The following is a 27625-nucleotide window of genomic DNA, read 5'->3' on the forward strand; positions in this document are numbered from 1 at the left end:
ATCCTTAAACATGTTCAGGGTAATAGTGATAGTGGACTGAAAACATGATCTTTGCTTCCTGTCCTGCGTCGCAGCGTCTCCACCGAGGTGACGGAAGGCCGTCCTCCCTCTTTGGTTTGGACCAGGAACTTTAAAATGAGCCGGAAACATAATATCATTACTTTTTAAAGGCTTTCTGCAGCTTTATGATGGAGCCGTCTGGAGGAAACAGGAAGAGCTCAGACTGTCTTGGATGCGGTTCAGATAAAAGGATGCAAGACGCAGATCAACAGCGGTTTTCTTTTTTCCTCTTATGTAGATTACTTCAGTGATTAAGTGTTTCCTGTGTCTGTGGCTGTTTTACTTTATAAATTACAGATTTAATTCAGGATTTGGAATATTTTACCCTTTAAATATGCTGTGATTGTCGTCTGAAACACAAGCTTATGCAATAGTTTCTTAGCAGCACAGACGCCGGGCTGTTCCCGTCCTGCAGGCAGAGTTTGGGATCAGGGGATCCACTCAGCCTTTGTTTTCCAGAGTGTGACCCACAGTCCTGCTGGATCATTCATGAACATTAGGCGCCTAAACAAACCATTTGAGCTCTGCAGCATCAGTCATGTAAAATTCATGCTTGGCGGTTACATAATGATGAGAGCGTCCAGGAAGCCGAGCGGCTTCACTCCGGTTCGGTTTTATTTGTGTTTGCTGTTTGTGTTTGGACTGAAGAATTAAACTGTCTGCGCTGCTCAACCGGACCATCTGTACCGCGCCGTAATGGCAGTCATGCTGCTTTTGTTGCCTTGAGGAATGGTGGCCTGATGGCGCAGTGGCGGCCGCTTTAATTAAATTATCAATTCATGTGAAACCCGGAGCAGGTCAGCCAATCAATCATTGCCAAAGAGGGGTTTGTGTCCTGAGTGAAAATGATGCTGCTGCTATTTATTCTCATTTAAACAATATATGGGATAGAAAACAGAGGAGGACAAAGTTTAAAACAAAAAAGACTTTTAGCTTCATCTCAGAAATTTTCCAGAAACGAACTTGGAAATTTCAAAAGTTTAAAATTTTCATCTTTGGAAACTTTATGAGCTTCAAAAGTTCAAAATATTTGTGACATGTTTTGAAAAATTTTTCTTTGGAATCTTTGAAATTTGAAGAAAAATTTTTAATTTTTCTCAAATTTTCAGAAAATCTCCTAATTTGAGAAAAATCTAGAATTTCTGAGATTTATCAAAATTTCTGACCCTAAATTTTGACTTTTGAATGTCAACATTTAATATTTTCAGATGTTTTTTTTCCTGTAAGCTTATTTTTATTATTATTATTATTTTTTTTTTTTTACAATTGCTGCTCAGAAATTTCCAAAGATTTCAGATTGATTTCCAAATGTAATGTTTTTACCTCTTCTTTTTTGTTACTTTTTATTGGATTGTCCCACTTATGAAATAAATAAAGTTCACGAGTACCGTTTACAAACTGACGGCAAAAACAAACTCTGACAATTTTCACAAAAGTCTAAGATTTTCAACTTTTGGAACTCAAAAATTCCCAAATGTTTTCTAGAGATTTTCTGAGTTTAAATTAAGCTTCTTTTTTTCCGAGCAAATCTTAAATTTTTCAAATTCAGAAATTTCCAGGTTTAATTCCTTTTTGTGTCTGAAATGTCTTTAAGAAATTTTTGTATTTTCTTCTGAAAATCTCTTCTTTTGTAGTTATTTTTTTGTACTTTGGCTGCTTTTCACTCATTTTCAGCCGTAAAAATGAACATTTCTTTGTTAATCCACCAAACTCTGAACTTTAGACACATAGAGACTGAAACAGTTTAAGGTGACACATTTCTCAGATTTGTTTGTATTTCTCTGAGGCATCTGATAATTTAATGAGCTGTAAATAGTTTTCAGGACTGAAACTCTTCATTTAATCAATTTTCTAATTTTTTAAAATGTCATGCTCTGAAAATATATTTATTATAAAAGAAATAACTAAAAAAAGTATATTTTAATGTTGAATTTAAAGAGGTTTAAAAGTTGCTATCAGACTCAAGTTGTGGAAATGAGTTCATACTGCCATGCTCTGCTGATGGCTGCCGCCAGAGGGCGCCCGCGGGTTTCACCGTAATTAGCAGAGATTGGCAGCCCAATCAGCAGAGCAGATCTGCAGGTGGTGGCGGTCTGGACTCGGCTCGGTTCGGTTCTGCAGCTCTCAGTTAGGTTCAAAGACTCAAAGACGCCCTTCAGAGAGGAGATAAAGCGATGATTAAGCGGCTTGTCGACATTTTGAAAGGTCAACGCAGACCGTGAACAGCAGAGGCGTGTTGGAAACAGCTGCAAAGATAGAAGGTAAGGCGAGATGCGCAACAACGCGCTGGTTTTCTCATGAAAGTTTCCCCCTTTGTTCCTCCCTGTGGCGATTTATTGAAGTGGGCAGACAGACAAGGAGTTGAGTCAGTTCATGAACTTAGTGACCCATGCTGTGGAAAAGGGGAAAAAAGTTTTTATGCAGCGATTCAGCCGCTGGGTGGCGCTTTGTTACTGAATTACTTCACAGCAGATAGTGTGGCAGCAGGGGGCGCCAGAGAGGCGCAAACTGGGAGGTTGAAGGTGATTGATGAAGAAAGCAGCTTAGTTTGCAACAAAGTAGATTTTATTAAAACACAGTCAGTAAAACTAAGTCTGTAAACTCTAAACAGTGAATATCTGGTACATTAATGGTTTAATCAGCAGTTTCTCTGGATGTTTGACCTCAGAGTTAAATCTCATCTCAGTTTCCTTCCAGCTTCTGTGGATTCAGAAAGTCTGATGCAACTTTGGCCCTCAGATGATGATTATTTGTCACATTTTGAATCAGTTTAGTTCTTTAAATGTTGGATTTACCTCTTCTGCATTCCAGCAGGTTCTTCAGAAGTCAGCTAGTGATTTATTTGTTCAGTTAAAGTTTATTGAATTGGAAAAACGCATTTTAAAGAAATTGATCACAGATGTGTTTTAGAAAAAACTTGGACATTTCTGAGCTTTAAAAGATTTAAATCTTGTTTGCATTTATTTCTGGTGATGTAAATAACAATCGCATACAATAATCAAACTGGCACTTAATTCCTTATGTTCCTTCTGGACTTTTTTAACCCTATAATGGCATTTTAGGGCTAATTTATATTGAAAAACTGATTTACTTATTTTTTAAATGATTTTAGAAATTTTCTAGAAGTGAATGTAAATTTCTCAGTTTCAAAAGTTGAAAATTTCAGAAAATGTTTTAATATAAATTTTCTAGAAAAAAACTTTGAAATGGGTTCTGAGCTGAAGGCTGCTCGGTAAACTCCACCTTCAGGAGCCGCTCTTATTTCCCAGTTTATGGAATAAGTAGCTTTATTATCGTTTTATATGACGTCAGCAAACATGGTATCTGCCATGTTGGAGGACAAACGGTAGAAACGGCAGATCTGTTTTGGACAAAATGTTTGGATGATTCCAAAGTTTGAGTTTCTAAAACCTGAAGCTGGTTGAGTTAAATCAGTTTTTAGAGTGTTTGCTGGTTTCTACTAGTAAAATACTAATAAACAGAAACTTTATTTCAGACTCAAAGTCCAACTAAAAAGAAAAAAGGATGAAATAATAAATGAATTAATAAACATGAAAACAAGTGGTTATATCTATAATTTTAGTATGTTTTAGTTTTATAAATGGACAATATAGGTCCAGTCGTATCTTTACTGTTAACGGAAATGTTTTTTGAAGTTTTTGTTGTTTTTGCTAGTTCTGGCTAACGGTAATAGCCTTGGTGGTCAGATGTCTGAGAGTTTTTCCAGTCGGAGACGATGAGGCACGCTGGAGGAAAACCATGCGGTTCCAGAAATCGGGCTGAATTCAAGGAGAAAACGGTCCAGATGACTCAGTGCGTCTGAATGTGGGCAGTTTTTCACGAGAGTTTCCTCAGATTCCCACTGGAGAGTCACTTCCTGTCATCGGATCAGACGGTTCTGGCCGTTTGTTTGCGTCTCGCACTCTGATATCTGACCTGCCCTGTTTTCTCCTCATTTGCATTGGAAACTAAAGACACAAAGCAACATTTGTTTGATGTTAATCTGCGTTCTGGATTTCTGGATGACTCACATCCACTATCAGTTTTCTAGAAAGTTGTCTCTGTGACAGAGACGGAGCGACTGACTGGTCATAAATGTAAATTGTTTCTTGCGAACTGAGTTGAGTTGTGAATCTTTAACTTGGAATCTGGATGAGTGCAGGATGGGCCGAACTGAAACATTCGTTGGTTCTGCAGAGCTCGTTCCTCTGGTTTTAAACATGATTGAAATTGATCTGAAAACGTTTTACTTTCCTTTCGAGGCTGAAAGTCATTTGCATCCAAACTCCCCTTTTTCTTGGAAAAGATGAAAGTCACCGAGAAACCAATGGGTTTGTCTGGTTTTAGTTTTTCCTGCTTTCATTATTTACCATGAAGAGAAGGTGACAGAGAGGAAGAGGATCCACAGCCAACATGGACGTCTGCAGAGTCGGTCAGGTTGATTCTTTGGTTCGGAATAAGAACCGCGTCTCTGCTGATGACCAATCCTTAGATTTACTGTTCCGGACCAAAGTGAAGCAGTTGTTCTTACAGTGGTGGAATAAATCCTGAAATCCTCCACTGATTATTTTCAGTGAACTTTTCAATGTGGATGGAAACAAGTTCAGAGAGGGAGCAGCAGGATCTCTTCTAAAACTGTAACACTAAGTGAACTAATATGTAGGTCAATATCGGCCCCAATTTCCTTCATTTAGGAGGAGATTATTGTTAAATGTGAAGTTGATCTTATCTCCCTCTGCAAATGTCTTAAAATCAGCTACTGTCCTCTTCTGCTCTGCACTGGCAGGTTTGACTGTTGGCCCCGCCCACCAGGTCATGTCTGCATCTTTGCAGCCAATAGTTGCCTCACTGTTACAAACTTGGTGACTTTCTTGCTATATTTGGCAACATTTCTGACAAAAACAATCTGTATCGGATTTGGCAGCTCAGGCTTTTTACAGATGCCTGAATGTGCGACACAAACAAACTGAAAAATAAACTCGATCTAAAGATGGCAGATGTTTTTCTTGAGAAGCTCCCTCTGGCGGCCTGCCTGGAGCTGGCAGTGGAAAGGTCTTGGTATGGGCAGGAGCAGCTGCTAACTGGGCCGTGTTACTGGGAGGCCGACCGGCACCGGGCCGGGATACTCCCCATGCCCAAACTGGGCCGCCGTCTGGCCTCATGCGCACTCTTTTCCATGGTGAGGAGGTAAATAAAACGTCTGTTTCTCCCTGCATCCCAACCTGATTGGACTGTGTCTCCATTAACTCCACCCCAGAGAAATAAATATAAGAGCGGGGTCAGTTTGTATCAGATGTTTTAGGCTTTCAGGGTGAATTATGGGATTTATTTAGCTGTTTTTAAGGATTATTTTCCTTCAGGTTTGGACTTCAGCTTATTTTCCTCCCAGATTTGAGCTCTAACTGGTTGATTAGAGCCAGTTAGAGCTCTAATCAGTGAAGTTTCTCCTGTGAAAAAGCTCTTTTCTTTTTTCCTTTTTTTTTTTTTTTTTTTTTGCTGCAGGATTTTTCAGTTTTTCCTGAAAACCCTGATAAGGATCGTTTCTGCACATTTCCCTCTCCCTCCAGCTGCTCGGTTTCAGTGTTGCCGTATTTTATTGACAGACCGCTCGGTCCGGCCGCTGAGGTCAGCCTGAGCAAAATGAGAAGGGAAGTGGTAGGAGGGAGACGGAGCCGGCGCCTGGCTCCTCCTCGTGGCCTCCCCTCCCCCGCCTCCTCTCCTGCTCCAGCAGTAGGTAGAGGCGCTGTGGCGAAGGCAGGCAGGCAGTTCAGGGCTCGAGCCGAAGCCGCACGCACACACACCCACCAGAGCAGGACCGCGTCCTTCAGCCGATCCTTCAGCCGATCCTTCAGCCGATCCTTCCCTCACCGCAGCAGAGCAACTTCCACAAGCCTTCCCTGTTTTTCCCCTCCGCAGTCTGCAGGAGGACTTTCTCACCGCTACGGTAAGATCCTCACGTGTTTCTGTAACTCGCTGTTCAGACGGGTTTCGTTTGGACTCGGTTATTCCTGAGAGCCTCGACGCATGAGGTCGCTCTGTGGGCGTGTTCGGGCGTTCCACCCACATGGCGTTTAGGAGTGACAGCGGTGATGGGATGCATGGAGAAGTTTGGCGTTCCCGCCCACTTTCCTCTCTGGAGAATCAAACATTCACCAAATCGTGAATGGTCCTGCATGATTACTGATGGAGATAACGGCTGATAAAAAACACTTTATTACGTTTTATTGGCAAATCTCTGCAGAGTCGGAGCCTCAAAGGCTTCACTTGTTTTAGTTTCTGTTTATGCTCTGGTTCAATGGTGAACTGGACCGTCGGAGATGGGAAGAAAAATGAGTAGATTCATGCAAAAAACTGGAATTTTGATATCAGGAAATTTCTAGGAAAAATCAGAAAATTTCTGAGTTTTAAAAGTTGAAAGTTTGCTAGAAAAAAAATATGAATTTTTGAAATTAACCTCATAAATCTTCTAGAAAAAAGCATTTTTGTTCCCCACAAAAAACAATTTGATTTTTTTGTTTATCTTGCTCTGCAATGAGATGTTTTTTTTTTTTAAGTTTTTTTTTTTTTTTAAATAAAACATTTCCAAAAGTAGAAAATGTTTTGCATTTGGAAATTCAAACTGTTTTTTGTGTTTTGGAAAACTTTGAGATTTAAATTTTTCTATTTTTATTTTTTTAACTTTTCAAAATTAGAAATTTCTTTGTTTTTCTAAATAAACTACAAATAATATGAACCTACTTGCAATTTGAGTGTTTTTCTGGCATAAATCTACTTTCTTCTTCTGACTGAAGTGACACTGATGCGTTTTTGGAGTTTCTGTCGAGTGCAGAGAATTTCTCCAACACTGTTTAGACATTCAGATACATGTTGAGTCAGTTTCTCCAACTCCAGCCCGTTCTGAGTCCTGCTGCCCTTTTCTGGCATCCTGCCGCTCTGTTTATCACATGACTCAGCGCTCGGATTGTTTTATATCTGGAGATGTTGCAACAAGTTTTGTGCAAAGAAAACGTTTGAGCAGAACGTTTTCTCCGGAGAGATGGAGCAATTAGCGACTTTCTCTTTCATTCAAAACTCTGGAAAGGAAAAGAAGGAGCGATCCAACTTTCACTGCAGAAACACAAAAATCTGTGGTTAGTGTTGTCTCATTTTATTTGCATTAAGATATTTACACTAAAATACCGCACAGTGTGTAATTATATCCAGGCTAAACTCACCAGTTTCAACTTCATTTGATGAGTTTATTTGATAAGAACAATGCATACAGAACAGAAATGAGTGAGTAAACGGTGTTTATCTAATCACAGCTTCAGTCCCTGGTTAAACATTTCTAAACTGTTTATATAAATCTCCTCAAATATTCAGTTCAAACACTAAAGATTTCTCTTGTCTTTGGTAACAGTAATAAAATGCACAACATTATTAATAGTTAAAATACATACAAACATGGCAGAATTATTCATGAAACACCATAGGTGATTAAATTAGTCTAAAATGTTTAAAATATATTTTAATGCAGAACTGATTCTCAACAGGAAAAGGGGCGGGGCTGATGGTTGCTATAGTAACTTGATGCACCAGTAAAGGTCTGGAGAAACGACTTTTTGATTGAAATAAATTCAAAGCGTGATTGAAGAGATTTTGACGTGATGTTAAAATAAAACCTTGTTTCATATGAGTTCACTTCAACCGGACCCAGACCAGAACTCGCCTTTGATTGACGTCAAACTGGACTTTCCATGCAAACGGACTGGAGTTTGATTAAAGCAGTTCAAACGGAGCCGGTGTGAACTCCCTGTTAGACAATCCAGTTCTGACGATCCTCACATTAACTCTTCCTCTCCTTCCCCAGAGCCGCTGACAATCACTCGCCATGGAAACCCCAAGCCAGAAACGCCGCAGCGCCGTCTCCCCGCCCGCATCACCCGGCTGCAGGAGAAGGAGGAGCTGTGCAACCTCAACGACCGGCTGGCGGTCTACATCGACAAGGTGCGCTCCCTGGAGTCTGAGAACGCCTCGCTGCGGCTGCGCATCTCCGAGTCGGAGTCAGAGGTCACACGCGACCTGTCCGGCATCAAGACGGCGTACGAGACGGAGCTGGCCGACGCCCGCAAGACGCTGGACATGGTGGCCAAGGAGCGGGCGCGGCTGCAGCTGGAGCTGAGCAAGATCCGGGAGGAGCACAAGGAGCTGAAAGCCAGGTAGGAGCGGCGGCTTCCAGACTTCAACCAATTCATCACACGATTAACAAACTGAGAGCAATCATTTCCATCTGCATGCTGCTTTTTGAGGATGCTGCCCTTTAAGTTATCGAAAAGCTACCATTTGAAAAAACAACAAAAAACATTTGGCACACAGAACAAAATAGTTTGATTTCAGTTTTTTTATTCTGTTTGAACAAGAATCTGTTTTGTTTATATATTTTGTAGATTTAAAATGTCTTCCAGTTCCAATATTAGATCTTCGGAAATTAAAATGTATTTATCTTTCAGAAGATGCATTGTGATATTAGTTGCAAAATGCAGTTACAACATTGTCGTTTAATAACTTCAGTGACAGTTTATCATCCAGTAAAATGTGTTGTGACAAGCCCAGCAGGCTCCCAGTCCAACACCAGTCACTGATTATGCAACTCCAGATTGAGTTTAACTGACTGCAACGACGCGGTTCTGCGCCGCGCTGCAGGGGAGCCGAGAATCTTTGTTTCTTAAATATTTGCTTTGTGATGCTGCACAAAGTGGTTAATTGATAAAAATGGTGTTTAGGGCGACTGTTTCTTATTTCATCGTGTTGTTTAGCGTTTCTTTCCATCTGTTGCTCATCAGCAAACGCTGCCCATCCCTCTGACGCTCGTTTCATGTTTCAGCTTCTAATTTTTTTCTGTTGAATCTGAATCTTTGTTCTATGAAAACATGTCTTTGTTTCAAAAAATATTGTACACACAGGATTTCAGAAAAGTTTTCATCCACATGAACAAATCTGCCCTGGAGGTTTGTTTGAAACATGCCGAACCTATAGGGGGCAGTGTAGCGCAAAGCTAAAACTTGTCAGCTGTGAATCATGCCACTTTCCTGGGACTCTGGGTAAAAGCGTTCCAGTTCAGAAGTTTAGGATTTTGAAACGCTGGCGCCCATAAACCGTATCCTGCAAACATAACTTCAAGCTCTGCTTTGCATAAACAAATTAAAGCTACATTTAATTTCTCTCGTTTAAAGTTATGGGTTCTTCATGTAGCATTGAGTTTTAGAAGAACTCTTACACGCGTTTCATAAAATAAACATTATTCTTGCAGTAAACCTTTTTCTACCGTTTTACTGATGGAAACAATATGTTTTCCATTTCCCCAGATATCCAGCTATGTGTGAATTAACTTGGGCTGGACAATGTGGCTGAATGCAGATCACAATATATTGCTATATATTCATATCAGTTTATTGATGATTATTGATTAGTTTTTTTATTTAAAATTCTGCCAAACTGGTGGCATGACCTTTGCTGTTTTATCCACAAACTACTGCAGTGCAACTCAACAGCTTGTTACCTTACGTAACCAAACAGTGGTAAGTTTGCTAGCTGGTCATGAGACGTTGAGCAGCTGCAGCCTTTCCTTTGACTTCATCTCCCAGAACTCTGTGTGGTTCTGGATCAGAATTCATTGAATATGGATCGTTTCCACCAGTCTGAACCGGAAGTGGTCGGCCTACCAAGATGGCGGTCAAGTACACCAGTATGTCCCAACCCTGATCCTCAAGGCACGTTGCCCTGCATGTTTTCCTTGCTTCTGGTTTCAATTGATGACTGATTAACAGGCATTTGTTGAACTGCAATCAGTTGAATGAAGCACATTAAAGCAGGGAAACCTCTAAAACATGCAGGATGGAAACGCTGAGCTGCACAGTCACATGAGAGCTATGCATCCATGCTGATTATCGTGACAAGTTGTTTATCAGCCAGATTCAGTCCGAGTGTTTCTCTGGAACTTTGGGTCCAGATCTGCATGAATAAATCTGATGGTTGCATTTTCACAGTGAGGCTCTTTCTGTCTGCGGCTCACACCCAGTGCTCTGAACTCATACAGTGGTGCAACAGCATACCTCTGGAGCAGGAATGCTGCAGGGAGCCAGACCTGATACAGGCTTTCCGGGTGACATTCCCCCTTGCTGAGTGTGACTGAATCGTTGCTAACTCGCCTCAGGCCTGGGCTGTGAAGAGGGACACACCTCTTCACACAATGCTCCACCTTTCCCTCTCCAACTGCCTTGTTGAGGCTCAGTTCCTGTCGTCATGCAGGGATAAATGCAGCTTTTAAATCAAGCTTTTAGTTTCAGCTTGGTATTAAAATGTTGCCTTTTTTCCCATCAGAGTGGTTCTGGTTCTGATTTAGGCCCAGTGTCTGAAACATTCCAGCAGCCAGATTTTTCCCTCCAGCGTGGAAAAACTGCTGCTGCAGAAAAACAAAAGTCTCTTGTTCTCTTCAGGGCGTCAAACACTGTAGAGTTAAGAAATGAACATAAATCACAAAATAACTTTATAATAATGAAACGATGCTGTTTGTGCTACAGCTGCTGCATGGTTATTGTAGTTTAGCCAGTAATTATTATGGGATGGCTCGAAGCTTTATGATCATGTTGCCTTGTAGTATCATAATATAAATGTTTCTCCAGGTCAGGACAAAATAAACGAACCTCAGTTTGGCACTGCTAAGCTAGCTGCTCCATTACAGAAACACTTCCTGCTGAAGATATCAAAATAAAAGCACTTCCTGTCTCATTCAGACATTATTTTACATTTTTTCTCCACTTTATCTCATTCATTCTGTTAAATAAAAAAATTCAATGAAGAAAAGAACAAAGGGTTTAAAATGTTTCCCAAAATTAAAATGTTTCCAGTTCAGAAGAAGAAAACTGTCCAATAATCAGTGAGATTATGAAGACTGGGATTAACAGACGTTAATTCAGACATCATCTAAATAAACAGTTTTTAATCTCATGTTTCTTAGAGCATAAATACTTTTTTATAAATTAAAAGCGAGTTAATGAATATTAAGAGATAATTATTCCATGTTCTTGTTGTAATTTTGACCTGAAAATACCAGTAATTGTGAATAAATGTTTTTGTTTAATGCTTCTTGATTTTTATCTCCTGCTCTATCAGGAGCGTTATCGTCCTGATGAAAATGTGTAGGTTTTTTTTCCCTGTTATTTTTATTAAATTTTTTTTCAAAAAAAGTTTCAGGTTTTTTTTCAGAATTTCCATGTTTGTTTTTTTTGTTTTTTGAAGAATATTTCTGAGACAAATAGTTAAATATTTGAGGTCTTTGGTGGAGAAGTACTCTGTTTCTGCCTGATTGCCGAGGTATCGGCTGCTGCTGACTGATTAATCTCAGCGTTCAGCCTCCGTCTTGTGATTCTGCTCCTCGGCGCTGATGCTGTTTTCCAGAGGAAGCAGATCTTCTGACGGCTGTGTGGTGAAACTCCTCCCTCCTCTCTGCTGCTTTTAGCCGGCCTGTTTGGTGTTTGGTTGCCATGGTGGCGTGACGCGGCGGTGACTCACAGGTTTTTTCGATGCCTGTGGAGTGGGCCGAGTGACTGGATGGGCTTCCTGCTCGCCCCCGTCCTCGTTTCCCTCTGAATGCGACGCAACAGGTGAAGCGTTGAGTCCGGGTCCAGCTGAAGGGACACACCTGTTCAGCCTGAAGGCTGCGCTCACACCCACAGCTTTGTTCGGCTAACTGTAGCACATGTCGCTTTTCTGCAGGGAGAACCTCAAGCTGTCTGCTCGGAATGCCAGACATTCCCCTGCAGCTCCGGCTGCTTTCAGAAATGATTTAAAAACAGTTGGAAAGTGAAATATGCAGAAGCAGGTAGAGGGTGGAGCTCCTTCTGCTGGGTTCAGCTGAGCAACGTCTCAGAAAACCTCTGAAACATTTAGCCCTGAGCCGTTTGCTAATTTGTGGCTGAAAAAAATTATTGATCTCATTAGACTCTTTGTCTGCTCTGGGGAAGGTTTCCTCACCTCAATATGCTGACTGCTTGAAGTTGCTCCTGTTTTCTGATTGATTGATGCTGATGGACTGTTAAAGTTTGTCATGTTGTTTTATTTTCTCATGATAACCTGATTCTTTTTAGAGACAGAGTCCCAATATACGGATATTTGATATGTAGCAGTTTATAACAACTGAAGGCAACAGTTTGCTAATTGGTGCTGGCTAGTCTGCAGGAGCAGATTGGAGCGTTGCAGAAACTTGATCTGCTTCTTGAAGGCAGGGGGGGGCTCAGTTCACCCAGGTGTTACCATGAATGGTTACGCCTGCCGTTAAAGGCGAGGCGACGTTCCAGGTATGTTTGATGAGGGAATAACGTAAAACAAGGTAAAGCCAAAAAAAAAGTCAATTTTACATGAACGCTGCCTCTTCAAAGTCATCTGAAAGCAACGCGGATTCGGCCGGTTTGTCTTTTTCTCGTTCATCCAAACAGGAAAACATACAGAAGTAGTTTTCAACGCATTTTTTAACCATTTCCCCCAAACAAGTGCTGACTTGTTCACCTGTCGTCTCTGCTGTAGAACATCTGAGCTGCGGTTCTGACAGACGGGTCTGTCTGATAGTGATCTTCAGGTAAACAGACGAACCCTTTTCCTGTCCAGACACAAAGCGCAGCGCCGCCCCACCTGTTGAGGTTCAGGGCGTGGTCCAGGCAGGACGAGCTTCTGCTAAGACTTTTATTTTCTTTTGGGAAACCGTCTCTGGATCTGGATTAAAAAAGCTCTAACATGGTCGAACATGTTTCTCTGCAGACTGAAGATTGTTAACGAGGCAAAGATGGCTCGTATGTTGCTGTGGTAACAGTCATAACCATGAAGGAAGTAGATTTATCATGCAGCACATCCCTGCTTCCTGTGCTGGGAATGTTTCACCCACTCAGTCCGGACTGTAGCTGAGTTTTAAGTCTGTACAGCTTATGGTGAATTATTGCTGTGTATTGTTCCACTGTGGGACATTCAGATATTCTATAAATAACTGGAAATTCCCTGGACTTTGTGCAACAGGTCTTGTATTTTTGTTTGCTGCAGGGTAAAGGCGACACTCGAGCAACACAGATGCTGTGAGAAAAAAATGGGTTCATATCTAATAATAAACTGACCGTTCTGTAGAGGAAGCGGAGTCGTCATCAGACGCAGCGTAACATTTATCCCAGCGAGTCAAGTTTCTAAATTTAACGTCAGGGGAACCGCAGGCACTTTGCAGAGGTAAAACTTTAAACATCTGAGCCTTTTAGGGCCTTCAGGAGGATTTATGGAGTTGCTCAGATAAAACGTTTTAGTTTCTTTCCTAAAATGGAAAAAAGGAAGACGTGTTTCTCGTTACATCAGAGAGCCAGGGCCGGTGGGAGGTTAAATGGGGGCCTGGGCTCCCTCGTCCTGCCGGGCACCATGAGCAGCATTTCAGTTCAGAGTTGATAGAAATCTGGAAGAGAAGGTCAAGTTTAATTGACTGGAAACGACAAACTGAAACTCAGACATAAAAAAAATTAACCTCCAAGCATCAGATTGTAACCATGGCGACACAACAAACCATGAAGATCAGTCTTACAAAGTAAAGCTGCTCTTATCGTGATGTCTGTGCTGACACCATAAAATCCAATTTACAAGTTTTCTCAAGAACAACACGACTGGAACAACTTGTCATGATGCAAGTGACTCATGTCAGTCGACTGTAGATGATTATGGATTAGTTTTCTTGTTTTAGATATCTGAAATGCTGCCAAACATTCACGGTTTAATCCAGTTTTCACTGCAAGACGTTGTTCTAGATTTTAGTAGGAGTTTTTAGTAGGAGTCAAGTCACCCCAGGGGGTTGTTGCGAGGTAACCAGAGTGAGTTAGCTAGTCAGGAGAGTTAACGCCTTTTCTCTGCCTACATCTCCCATAAGGCTTTGCAAATATTTTGTTAGATAGATTGGTCACATGCCTATCACAAAATATATTGTTTTATTGTCCAACACTGATTCTCAAACAAACAAACTTTAGATCTGCAGTCTTTGCTAAATTCAAGCATTTATTCGAGGCCCCTGATAGTTCGGGCCCTAAGCAGCTTGGTTTGCTTATGCCTTGGGCTGTCTCTGACTAAATTTGTTTATTTTAGCTGCACTGGATTTGGCACTGAACATTTTGGCCTTCAGCTGTTTGCAGAGTCTGAAAACTCAGCGACAGCAGCAGATCCGTCCGTCAGCAGCAGCTTGTTAGAGAACGAAACGTTGCTTTATTCAGCTGCAGCAGCTGCAAAACGACAAATATTAGGAGGCTTCACAATTATTCTTGTGAATGTTTTAATTTGCTTTTTGTCTGTGAATGCACGTTGTAATGTTTGAAAGCGATGGTGAGGTTAAGTGATCGGTTTCCTTCTGGAACAATCTGCCATCTCTCTCGGAGTCGGAATTACTTTCTGCAAGTGAAAAGTAGGTCAGTTTAGCTTGCTAATGTTTTATGCTCCAACAGGCACAATGTATGCAAATTCAGCTCTGTTCAGTTACAACATCATATTTACAGCCACAAAAGTTTCATGGTGGTCAAAGGAAACTTCAGTTTCAGTGGAAAATTTCAAACATTTCAGGGTTGAAATTTCAAATGTTTCAGCATCATAACGGCGTCGCTCCACTGCTTTCGCTTTCCAGTGATCATCACCGCAGCTCGGCTTTCCGAACCAGCAGGAACAGCGCTGCTGGAGCTAATAACATTAACGGAGGCACCATTGCATGATGGTGGCCCAGTACATCATGAAGGTGATCAGTGTTTAGAGACAGAGCTGCTTCTCCTCACCCACCTGCAGCCTTTCTTCATGTCATTTGATCCCATTTCTCCTCTGTTCTACTTCTCTTGCTATGATCTCAGCCTGGATTGTGTCAGCGGACAATTGTCTGTCATAGTGAGTCATGGCGGGGAAGATCTGAGCTCAGAGCTCTTTTTGTGGGAGTCATGTAAACTGAATCGCGGCTCTCCGAAGAAGCTCCAGGGGGCCAGAAAATATTCCCAATACCAGACGGCTTGTTAGAAAAATGATTCAGAGCTGAATTATCTTTGAGATGCAGACACTTTAATTTTTTAGTTTCGCATTCTCCATTAGTCTGCCTGGATGCCTTCCAGCCTCGTCTGGTGGATCTCTGGGAAGGTTGACTGGAAGGAGCTCCTGCAGGTACATTTTGCCTGAATCTGACCTCTGACCTCCCACTACAAATCACAAGTTAAAGGAGACCTATGCAAAATTCAATTATTCACATTTTGCACGTTTTAATAATTTAATTTGGGTTTCAACGACTTTTAAAAACAGAACAAGAACTTTAATTTTTTTGGTGGGGGGGGGGTGTCTGGAAAATGAGCCATTACAAAAACTTCTGTCATGTAACGTCACAAATCATGATGCTCTGCATTGTTGCCTAGCAACTGCTGAAGCCCAGACCATTGCCTAGCAACCCTAATTGGCCTCAAGCACATTTGGTCAGCCGGTTGTATGCGTTGTACAACAGTTGCTGTGTTTTTGTTGCTGACTTTCTATCCAGAAAACTACTTGCTGCATTCTTGTTGGTTGTGCAGGAGGCTCTACTGATGCTTTGCAAGACATAAGGTTGTATAATTGTGCATCTTTTTGTAGCTGTTTCCATGTGTAAATAAAGTGTATCTAAATAAATGTGTATATAAAGTGACAGTAGTCCTTAAAACAGCTCATTCTGACTAAAATCTCATTATCCAAGAATGATTTTGTGCAACAAGATGTAATGAACATAAGGCTAAGAACCTTAGCTCTACCATAACCTGTCTACAAATGCATAATAGTTCACCTTTTAAATTTTGTCTAATATGCATCGTTTGTTTCTTGCATGATTTTTCTGTCGGGTAAATGTTTGAGTCACACTCTGACATAATCTTTGTGTTCCGACTCACATCGGTTGAGGCTAAAGCTAACTAGCTGCTATCGCGCCCTTACTAGCTGTTGAGCTAGCTAGATTTTTGCATCTAACAGAGGTAAAAACAATTTTATCTCCAGTTGGCTGAATAAAATTCATACATTTTGTGGAGATGCAGGTCTTAAATGTCATTCTTAATCTTGAGTTTTAAATTTGAGTTGATGAAAGCTGTGCAAACGTTGACATCTGTAGCTGCACTTACAAATATGTGCAAAACCTTGCCAATATTTGGGGAAAAAAAACTAATTGCAGTGTTTCCCATTAAATAGACGCAGTTAAAAGCAAATTTAACTGATTTAAAGTTAAATTTAAAAGCAGTTAATTAAATTAATTTAAATTAGGTCTTGAAGTAATAAAATTTGAAAGTTATTAAAAAGCCATCATCGTCCAACTACTTCCTGTTGTCTAGTTTCTGCCAGTAGTAACTTCCTGGTTTTGATCACGTTACTCATGGTTTGCAAAAAGTGTTTCCGTGTGATGTACACCCATTTTTGAACATATTTTTGTGTTTCTAGCTATGCAGTTTATTTGGAAACGCAGCTGCAGGAGCAGTAAATGATCAGTTTTGGTGAAACCTGCTGATATGCCTGAGAGCTAAATCAGTCTTTTGATTTGTGTGTTGGAGCATGAACTGAGCCCGTAGCGGTCCAGATTACTCAACGTTTCCTGAGATGGAGAACTTCAGGTCTGAGCAAGCAGCCTTTTCTTCATGAAGTACAAAAACAGTAATGTTAAATAAATATCAAAAGAATTTGATCGCTGTGTTGAAACTTCTGTCTTTGAATCATTTTTTTTCCGGATTCCTCATCCCAGTCAGACGGTGAAGCTCCTATCAGGGAATCCCAGGATATTTCCTGACCAACCATCATAATGCTGGTTGCATTCTTGTTGCATTCTGCAGTTTTGCCTCTAGATGGCACAAGATCCCGACTAACCATTGGTGATGAAGACGATTTATTCAAGTTTGAAAAGAATTGCCACATCCCACGATTTTTCATTTATCCACTGAAGCCTTTTTATGCAAAATTAGAAATGTTAAAAGTTGAAAATTCCTTTTTTAAAACAAGAAAATATACATTTATGGCCAAAAATGCAGCAACGACAGCCTTTCAGTGAACATTTGATCATTTGTAGCAGAGGATGAATCTGCAGCTTAATAAATCTTCAAACATCAATAAAAGCTCAACTTTCTGCCCGTTTTGCCATCAACAGTGCAGAGCTGACCTTTTATTAAATGATTCATAAATGGACACCAAAGCTGCTTGTAAATGCATTTAAGTTATTATTGCTTATTTAACTGTCAAATTTAAAATTGTTTGTTTTGAAATCTGGGCTCTTATTTTGGTAGTGTTGCCATTAGAGGAAGTGAAATCAGCGGTAGAAAACAAAGATGGTGAAATAAGGAAGTGTTCAATCTACTGGTAAAGTCATGGCAGAAGCTGTAAGGTACGTTGTTACGAATGTGTGCAGGATTAATGAAAGTAAAGTTAAAAGTTTTGGTTTGTTTTATGAGAAATGAACCTGTGGTTGCCATGCCGACAGCTGGTTGTCTTTCCATTTGTTTTAAACTGGTAGAAAAGGCAGTTTTCAGTTAATGGTATTTATTTAGCGTTTTTCACTTTAGAATGACCTAAAGTCACACTGAAGTGAACTTTTTGTGCTGGTAAGAGGAAAGTTGCTTTTTATTTCTTGTAGCTCTTATGGTGTTTGGACCACCAGTGCAAGCGACCGTTAGTCAACCATGGCTTTTCAATTTAGTTTTTTTCAAATAATTGTTTCAAATCTTAAATGCAGAATGTTATTCGTTAGGTTTGTCTGAGGACGGTGTTTAAGAAAAGTTTTTTTTTTTTTTCAGGCTGTATCTTTCGGTTAATTCCTGAATTAGTTGGTAATCGATCGATTAATTGTGATTATTCATGGATACTCAGAGGCTCCAACTCAGACTGGGAGCCTCTGAAAGCTCTTTGCGCCTCCAGCCTCTAACAGGAGCCACATCTGGCAGCCCGTAAACATCAGGATGGAGGGCGGCCATGTTGGCCCCCGTTGGGGAGCTAGTCATGACAGAGCCGGGCCACAGCGGAGCAGAACCTGGTGCCGATCGGAGGTTCTGGCTGGACTGCTGGTGTGTGTTTGTGGAGTTTCCATTTTGCAGCTCGCCAAGCTCTCGATGAGTCACCCTGAAGCAAATTAATGGCTTTAAGATGGCCGGGCTTTTCTCCCTCACCGCCTCCATCTTTCACTCGGTTTCCAACCCGATTCGATTTCCAGCTCTGCTGAAGCTCGGGACCGGTTCTGCTAATCCAAACCGGGTGTTCCTCCAGCTCTCAGCCTCATATGTTCAGCATTATCTTTTTCTTTTGTTGCGTGTAATGAGACGACAGAAAACTGGGATCCAGATCCAAATTTGACCGGTTTAATGTGGCTCCTTTAAAGGGCTGGTGTTTCGATTTCCGACAGCAATTTTATATAACTGTAAAGTAAACATGTTGGCTTCAGTTGTAATAAAAATGCTGTAATTATAATAATTTAGAAAGGGACAATGATCAGCTCAAACATTAATGTCATGTGATTGTAGCTTTTCAGCCAATTTGTATCTGCAGTCCTTTGACGGGTTAGAAATGTTGGCCTGTCGCAAAAAGCAATCAATGAATCACGTAATAAATAAAATGACCTCAATTTTCATTCAGTTTTTTAAAGGGCAATGTCGTTCTGAGACATAATGTTTGTTTTTTGTTGTTTGGATTATTTAAAATCTCCCAGTTCCAATGCCGAGTTCTTTGTAAAATCAAAGGGTAAACTTGGATTAAAGCATTACTCGAAGAAAATCTCAAAAGCAATATTTATCATAATGATTCTGCAATTATCGTCAAAGCTGATGCCTTCAAATTGGGCCTCTGTCTCTTTAAGAATCTGCACCTTCAGGAAGTCATCCCAACATGGCTCCTCTATTAACCCCTTAGCAACGTTTTCACCAGAAGAAGCTCCTGTAAGGAGCTCAACAGCTTCAGCAGGTGTTTGCTAATTGCTGCTGGCTAGTCTGCAGGAGCTGAGGAGGAGTTTCGTCCTCCTCAGCTAGGGCGGGGCTAGGGCCACCCAGGCATTTTTAATTTTATGTTTCATAACACTGCTGCTTTAATAATCCAGCGTTTCAGGCTTTTTGTTGGCTCCCATTTGGCATGACAGAAATGTTTTCCAGTTGTTTTGGTCATCCAGTGGTTCGTTCATTCTTTCTCTGAATTTTTTTAAAGGCGAAACTGTTGCTGGCAGATTATGTGGAAAAAAGCCCCATGGTGGCTTCTCTTTGCCACCATGCGGGCGCGGCCGGCGCAGCGAAGACAATTACAGGAAGCATATCAAAGTTGAAGCAACAGCGGCGTTTCTCTGGGCTCACCTGACGCCGTGCGAATGATCCTGGAGTTTTTTACTGCTGCATCCTGTTGGTCTGCGGGCCGGACTCGTCAGCGCCGGGCTCTCCGCTGCCTCCCGGGTCTCCCGCGTGTTGGCGTGAAATGCCAATGCGCTGCGCTGTTTGCGTGTGAACGCCCAGCCACCCGCCTTCTCTCAACCCCATCAGATTCTCCCATTTCCACATTTACAGAGCAGCTGCAGCCAAACATCGTGAAATCTGAAGTTTCATAAGCACCACATGGGATTTATTATCATGCGCTCGTCTCTGCTTTTAATTTTACTGTGCTCGTGGAAAAACTGCAACTTAATTAGCTGCTTTGTTTGGAGCCTGAAAACAACAATGTGTGGAGCCTGAATCAGGTTTTGGGATTTAAAATGAGTTTTTTCGATCCAGCAGGCGCGTTTTCAGTCTGAGATTTTCCTGCTAACTTAAACCAAAAGTTTCCAAACGATGCAGCTGAACTAGTTATTAAAAATCTTTCACTACCTTTCCTTCACCGCAGAAGTTTTTCAGGTTTGAGCAGAACATTAAAAATGAAAGACAAATATTACCTCAGAAAAGTATTTACAGCATAGTGCACAGCTGCAGAGCCCAGTGGGTTTGGATTTACGCATCACTGTGAGGTCCAACTTCTTTTCTTCTTCTTTTTTTTTTTTTTTTTTTTTGGCCAAAGCTGTAATTTAATCTATTTGCTGTCCACAGAATGCATTAAACACAGAAAATACTTTCTGTGGACATGTATTTTAACATGATTTTTCTTTTTTCAGTTTTACCTTTTTGATAGTTTTTATGAAATCTATAAGATCTGACATGTTTTTGTTTTTTTTTAGATCTTCTGTTTTGCCAAATGTTTTACTGTTTTTGACTTGCAGTCATGATGCTGATTAGAATCGTTTCAAGGGCCATAAATGGCCCTGGGGCCACACTTTGAGCACCCCTCATGTAACAAACTAGAAATGAAATGGAAAAGTACAAACCGAAACACGTTTGTCGTGTTTCGGTTTGTACTTTTCATTTCATTTAGCCTCTTTACTACTGTCAGATAAAATGTCAACAGAACACGTTTGGCTTCTTAATTGTTGAAGTTCAAGTCTTTAACTAAAGTCTCTGCAGCAAACGTTAATAAACAGCAAGCCTGTTCATTAACAGGTTCGTATCTTTGCATTCCTTATCTGGATGCTTTCAGTCTGACTTTTCTGCGAAGAATTTCCGAAAATCAATGACTGTCTGAGTCAGAGTGAGTCAGAGGATCCTGCAGGGAGGAGAAGGAACCGATTCATGCTCGTTTTATGTGAACAGTCAGGCGTTACTCTGGGTGTGGACCATTCCAGATCAAGGACGAGTCGTTCCTTCAGTTGCAGTTTGTTTCAGTCACACGCGCTCCGGCCTCTCCGACGAATCGGACCCGGTCAGCATCTGTCCCGGTCCGCCTGCCAACACAGAGCCGTTCTCCAATGTGTGGCGCCGAACGGGTGGCCTCTGACTACAACCATTTACCCCAATCCCACACAATCCCTGTCTTTGTGCTCTTTGTCTCAGAGGAGACAGAAAGCGGCCAGCTGCCAGCCTGCAGCATTTGTTTTAGAGCGGGGATCTCTGGGCGAGGAACGAATCCGGTTCTGTTCAGACTGAATGATTCAGCCGGGCTGGATGTCCTCACGCCAGCCCAACAGTCAGGACACCAACGGTTCAAGAGAACGTGATTTTATGGCCTTGCATCACAGAAACCAGTTTAATTTTGCTGCTGCTAATCTCTGCTTCTGTCGATCCGTTTAAACATACAGGAGCAGCAAAACCCGAGCGGTTCAGACAATTCATCTGGTTAAGTTGCTAATATTCAATAAATTTAAGGGGTGATTTAAATTCAATGATGTTTGGAAAGTGAGAATACTTATTGCTAAAAATCCTTCAACCCACATGCTTCTGTTCTCATGAGACGTTTCTTCAGGAATAACAAATCGATCTGATCAGGTTGAATAAACCAAACTGGACTGAGGAGCAACTTTAAATGTTGCTTCTGTTCTGAGAGTTGCAGTTCTGTTTCCAAACAGTAGGAGTCGCCACTAATGGCATGAATCTGCTCAACACCAGAAAGAGCCAATAGACTTTTTACAGCAAATTTACAAATTAAACTTTATAATCTCTTATCCTGAATGCAACATTTATAAATACATTCATGCAAAATGTGGAGCTAATATTAGCTGCACATTTTACACACAGGTGAAAACTTGAAGTACTCAAGTAAAAGTTGCCTTGACAACGTTAAACTTTTTATTTGAATTAATGAGCAGTTTTTATTACCAAAAATAAAACATGCTAGAAAATGACATCATGAATTTGGGAGGCATTTTATATTTTACATAAACTTCCAGTTTCATTTTTATTTGTAAATGTTTTATTCCTTTATGCTTGCAGTTTAACATTTAACTGAGTAACATGCTTTCCTCCAAATAATTTACAAATCTTCAGTACATATTAATAGTTCTTGCAATAAATGTAACTAGTTACTTTCCATCCAGGTGAAAACTCACTGAAGATTATATTTGAATTACAAGTTGCTTTAAAAATCTTTTCCTTTTTGTTTTCATGTTTGTTTTTACGGAATAGGAGAGAAAAACCTTTCAAATGACTTTTTATGTTCTCATTTTTTACATCATCACTGGATTACAACAAATGTTTAAGCACTAGTAAAGCAAAACCAACTTAAAAATACAGAAAAACTTTCTTTCCCACAATTAAAACACAATAAGTGGAAAAAGTTGTTAAATGTTCACATAGGAGCCAAAAACTAATCAAAAGTCCAGGGAAAATCCCCTTCGTTCCAGCAGCTTTACTGTAAACCACGACAACTTCTGATTGGCTGAGGGATCCAGCCAATCGGCAGGCAGGGAGGAGTGGGACCCACAAAACGCAAAACATGGGTCTGAAAACACGTCAACTGCAACCCATAAATAAGACTGAAGCAGCATTAATGAATCATAATATCTTAATGCTAATTTACTGCTTTCTAAAAAATTACAGTTTGGATAAAGTTAAATAAAAGGTTGGCTCTCTGGATGTTTCATAAAGTCAGAGGTCAAATGCAAACTTTAGAAATTAGTGCAAAGTAATTAGAAACAGATTCTGCATTTAGTTCAATATATTTTTCTCTTTTTCTTGGATATTTGTTTTGGATGGCTTGTTCATGATTTATAAGCTTTTTTTATTTAGCAGCATTCCTCGTTTTATTGTTCTGCTCTTGAAAACTTGTGGATTTTACAAGGCCACATTTAAAAGAAACAGGTTTTCAGCTTTTACGACTTCATTTCATGATAAAATTAGAGCAGGCACATTTCTGGACGCCTCTCAGCTGTTGGCCTTCAGGACGGTTCATTTCCTGGTTCTGTTTCAGGGCCCCTGCGTTTGTTTGCAGAAGCCCCGTTCTTCCTCAGCCTCCCTCTTCCTCACAGAGCTGCAGACATTGGGGAACGTCGGGGAGACCCGGTCCGCTTTCCGCCCGGTGCTGGAGCAGTGAGTCACGGGGAAACTCCCTCCCTCACCAGGATGAGGTTTTAATGGCCGCAGGGACGAATGCGGGAGGATTTCTGCCTGCAGAGCTGCACAAACCCAAACCCATAATGTGGCTTTGGGGTTCTGATGTTGAAACAAGTTGAGCAGAACTGCAGCTGGTTCTGTTTTATTGAAGCTGTTTTTTTCTTTGTTTGTTTTGTGTCCTTTTTTTTTTTTTTTTTTTTTTTTTTTAAACATTTTTCTTTTATAACTCAGTTTGCAGAAGCAAAGTTTCCTTTGGTTAACAGCTGAAGCCTCTGTGGTCATAAAGGGTTTATTAACACCAGCTGGAGTCAGACTCCAGTCCGTTTCTCAATAAAGTCCGGTTCGGTTGGGAAGTGTGAATGCGAACCCAAAAAGCGAACTCTGGTCCTCCTACAAACTTCGGTTCGACTGAAGTGAACTGTGGTGCCATTCGAATGCTCATGTAAAGCAACCAGAGGCTTTATAAAGCCCTTCATCGCCCTCTGGACCGGCGCTAGCCAGCTAATGGCTAGTAATGCTAGCCATTAGCTGCTAGCATTCACTGCAGTAGAGCTACAGTTTCACTGAAAGGAAACGTTTTGTTGTGGTTGTTGTTGCTACTTAAATCAACTTAATACAAGACGTAAAATTTCTGTGGTTTTAAAATGTTGTTTTTCTCAAAAGGGAAGAAATAACCAACGATGTAATTTAAAAGTTAGAAATATTCCATGGTTACAGTAGGAAGCCTTTCCTCAGACTGGATCATTACTGGATCAAACTAGACCAGAACCAGCAGTCAGATCGGAGCAGAATCACTGAGCTGATTTGATTTGCAAAGCAGCAAAAAAAAACTAAAATGTCGCTAATTAGAGCAAAGGTCAGATGAACGTTTCTGTTTCTGCACTGATCTGCTGGGTTCATTCAGACGCGTGTGTGTGTGTGTGTGTGTGTGTGTGTGTGTGTGTGTGTGTGTCTGAGTGTGGTGTGTGTGTGTGTGTGTGTGTGTGTGTGTGTGTGTGTGTGTGTGTGCGCACATATATATTATTTCTGCATCCACAGCAACATGATTACAGCGCTGACGACTGAGGCCCTGGTAACCACGGCAACAGCACAGCACAACATGGCTGAAGTGATCAGGTTTTTTTTTTTTTTTTCCTCCCAGTCTGCGAGGCGGAGTTTGTTTCTTGTTACTGGGACGGACAAAGATGTAGCTGTGAGTCATCCTGGAGGCGGGAGCCGAGCCAGAGCATTCCTCTTCCTCCTCCTCTTCCTACTCCTCCTCCCCTTCATCACTCCCTCCTCTTCCTCCTCCTCCTCTTCCTCCCCTATTCCTCTTCCTCCTCCCCTTCATCACTCCCTCCTCTTCCTCTCCTCCTCTTCCTCCTCTCTTCCCTCCTCCTCCCCTTCATCACTCCCTCCTCTCCTCCTCTCTGTCTTTGTCTGCCCTTTTTTTATTTGACTCCCCTTTTCTTTTCGCTGTGCGCTGTGAACATTCCCAAACAGCTTTTATGAAAACAGATTTGTTTCTGTTTGTGAACCCAGAATATTCCGCCTGGCCTTCCAGCACAGAGGTCTCCGTGTATCACAAACATTCGCCTTTTTCCACTTTATTGGTGCGAGCTGAAGAAGTGTGACGCGGTCTGCATGTGTTTGCTCATCTGTTGGGTTGAGACCATATTGGTTTGTCCTCCTGCTGGTTGCAATGGTTGCAATCATTGTGAGATTGTTTGAGAAAAGCTGCAGATTCTCTCCACACAAAACTGACAGCTTTCACTGCTTCAGCAGAGCAACATGCCAGCAGAAACTCTGCTTATTTACGCCGAAATGAAGAAATTTACTGGATTATATCAACACAACACGGATCTGGTTGTTTATAGGAGCAAAAAACCTGCATTTTTATCTCATCCTGCATAAACATTTCATCACATTTCACCGGTTTATGCGTCCATGGTTACATGCAATTCAGGTGATCTGAATGTATTGCTGTCAAAAACCCACATTATGACACAAATAAGTTTAAAAATGGCCGAGGATTTAATGCTTCAGTCTTTGTCTTAAAATGCCTTTGTGGGTTTTGAGGCTTAAATTTTGAAAACGTCAGAAAATGCAGAGAAACAAAACCGCTGTCTCTTAAATTGCAGCATAGCTGTTATTTAGTAAATTTAATCGCTTATATCCAGATTTACATAAAAAAACATGAAACAAAGTGATTCACATACTTAAAAAAAAATAAGAAAAATGTAAGAATGCAAACCTTCAGTCAGAATGCTAATAGAAACAACGGATTTTTCATTTAACCTCATAATCCATTTATACAAGATTACAAATACATTGAAATAAATCATTCATTTTTAAAATTAGACAATACAGTAAGTTTATCTGTAGCAAATGATTCATCCACAACTAAAAATAAAAATTCATTCCAACATTGATGTATGAAAAACTCATTTCTTTCTGCTCAATTTAACATCAATGCAGTGTTAAAATAATCTGTTTATCTTCATGGATTAGCTGATAGTTGGAGCTTAATGAAAGATTTTCTTAACACAATTTCAACCAAATGAATCTGAAAGTGACACAATTAACGAGTCCTTTTATTTATTCTAATCCTAAATGTTTGTTTTGCCTTCATTACTGCTCTGACTGTGGTTCTTTCAACAAATTGTCTTTTTCTTTAATTTTCTGCAGTTAATGATTAATTGATTACTAAATTGATTTTTTTCAGTCTGATTAATCAATTCATCCATAGACAGCAACATGTTTGACAGTAGGCCTGGTGTGAAGCAGGCCTATCTCGCACTGCAAAAACACAAAATCTCACCAAGACTTTCCGTCTAGTTTATAGTGCAAATGTCTGAATTTTATTTCAAATGTACCGTCTCACAAATACATTTTTAGCTAAATATAGGAGCTTATTTCAATCAATAATTCCAGAAAAGTTGCTTGTTCCATTGATTATTTTCACTGAACACATTTTTCCCATGTATAAATTAAGTCTACCACTGAAATTAAAACTTATCAACATTAAATATTTACTTAAAACAAACTCCAATGTCTTGCTGAAAAATTATTTTAACCTTATAAATCCTGATAACTTCAATGATCAGAAAATTCAGATTTTTTTTAATCTTTTATGCAGAAAAAACATTTTGTTTGCATCATAATTAATACATGAAGCCTCTACTGTCAAATCATAACCAAATATTTTGTAATCACGTAAACGACATTGCATACTTAATTTATTAATTTAAAAGTATATATGTGTTTAATAAAACTACAATTGATCAACATGTATTAGAGAAATGATCATATCAAAAACGATACGTTAGGTGTTAAAAATTAGACCAAACACGGTTGGTAAGATTTAGTTTTTGCAGTGTAATTCTACGCTTTTTAACGAGTATTGTTTTGCAGTAATCACACCTGTGAGATCCAACCAGCAGAACGTTTTTAGTCCAGCAGCGTTTACCGCAGGAATTCAGGGAATGTTTCCTGTCTGGACGTAAAGGCGCGGCACACTGGATCGTAAAGATCTGCGAGTTTCTCTGCAGATCAGACCTGCTCATCATGTTGCAATTAACAGAAACATGAACATCTGCACACGGAAACGAGTTCAGAAGAAACTCATCCTGGCTGTTTACAGAAACCATCAATAGATGTTGCGTCAAGAGTTTTTAAAGAGGCAGAATAAAAATCCACTTGACTTTAATTTTCTCATCATCAAAAACATTCCTGGAATTTTTTCATTTTTCATGCATGTTTACAAAATCCTCTAACCTCCATGGCGACCATTAAGCTGTGTGAAATGCCTGGGTGGATCTAGCCCCGCCTTCGAGACAAAGCTCCAACCCTTTGCCTCCTTCAGACTAGCCAGCAGCAATTAGCAAACAGCTGGTGGAACTGCTGAGCTCATTATAGGAGCTACTGCTCAGCTAAACGCTGGTAAAAACCATGCTAAAGTTTTGGGATGACTTCCTGAAGGTGGAGTTTCTTAAAGACACAGAGGTCCAATTTCAAGGTGCTAAATTTATTTTATTTTATATACACAGCATTTTTCTAACAACTGGAGTTAGCGTAGCCACTTGGCTAAGCTATAAAATGAGCCTGGAAACAACATGACGTTCCCCTTTAATAGCTGACGCTGTAGGTTTGCATCTTTTGTTGTAAAGTGTTTGGTTTTAACCCGTCTGTTCTGGTTCTGGTCCGGTCTGTGAGGTCTGGACCTCGTCTCCCTCAGCAGATGGCTGGTATTAGAGACAATGAGGCCAAATGGGAAAACCGTTTCCTCCCCTTCCACCTCCTGATTGTTTCCCCCTCAGCTGGCGATCTGAACCGAACGTGAGCCGCTTCGAGTCGGGACGGGTTCTAACAGAACCTGGTGCTGGTCGGACTGGGCCCAGTTGGTCCGGCTGCCTGGTAGAGTCTGACTTTAAAGATCTGAAGCAGCATCTGATCAGATTAGAGTGTCTGAGCTTCTAAAGGCAGATTAATAAATGATCAATTAGTAAATGTTGATTAGTCGTTAAACGGCTCCTTTCATCCCACAGAAAAAATTAACTTTTACTAAATATTTCAGAAATCATTAAAATATTAACGGTTCAGTAGATTTCTGTTTTTTATTAATTTAATTCAACATACATTTTTGCTTTAACCTCATATTTCAGTTTGGATGATAAAGTTCTGAACAT

At 40.5% G+C, this 27625-nt stretch overlaps 1 pseudogene; it reads left to right on the forward strand.

The window, feature by feature from the left end:
• Positions 1-5582: 5582 nt before the first annotated feature.
• Positions 5583-27625, forward strand: part of LOC129380033 (lamin-A-like) — a 32529-nt pseudogene continuing 10486 nt past the window's right edge.

Source organism: Poeciliopsis prolifica, unplaced genomic scaffold (genome assembly GCF_027474105.1).
Source record: "Poeciliopsis prolifica strain line A6 unplaced genomic scaffold, Auburn_PproV2 SCAFFOLD063, whole genome shotgun sequence".
Taxonomy (NCBI): domain Eukaryota; kingdom Metazoa; phylum Chordata; class Actinopteri; order Cyprinodontiformes; family Poeciliidae; genus Poeciliopsis; species Poeciliopsis prolifica.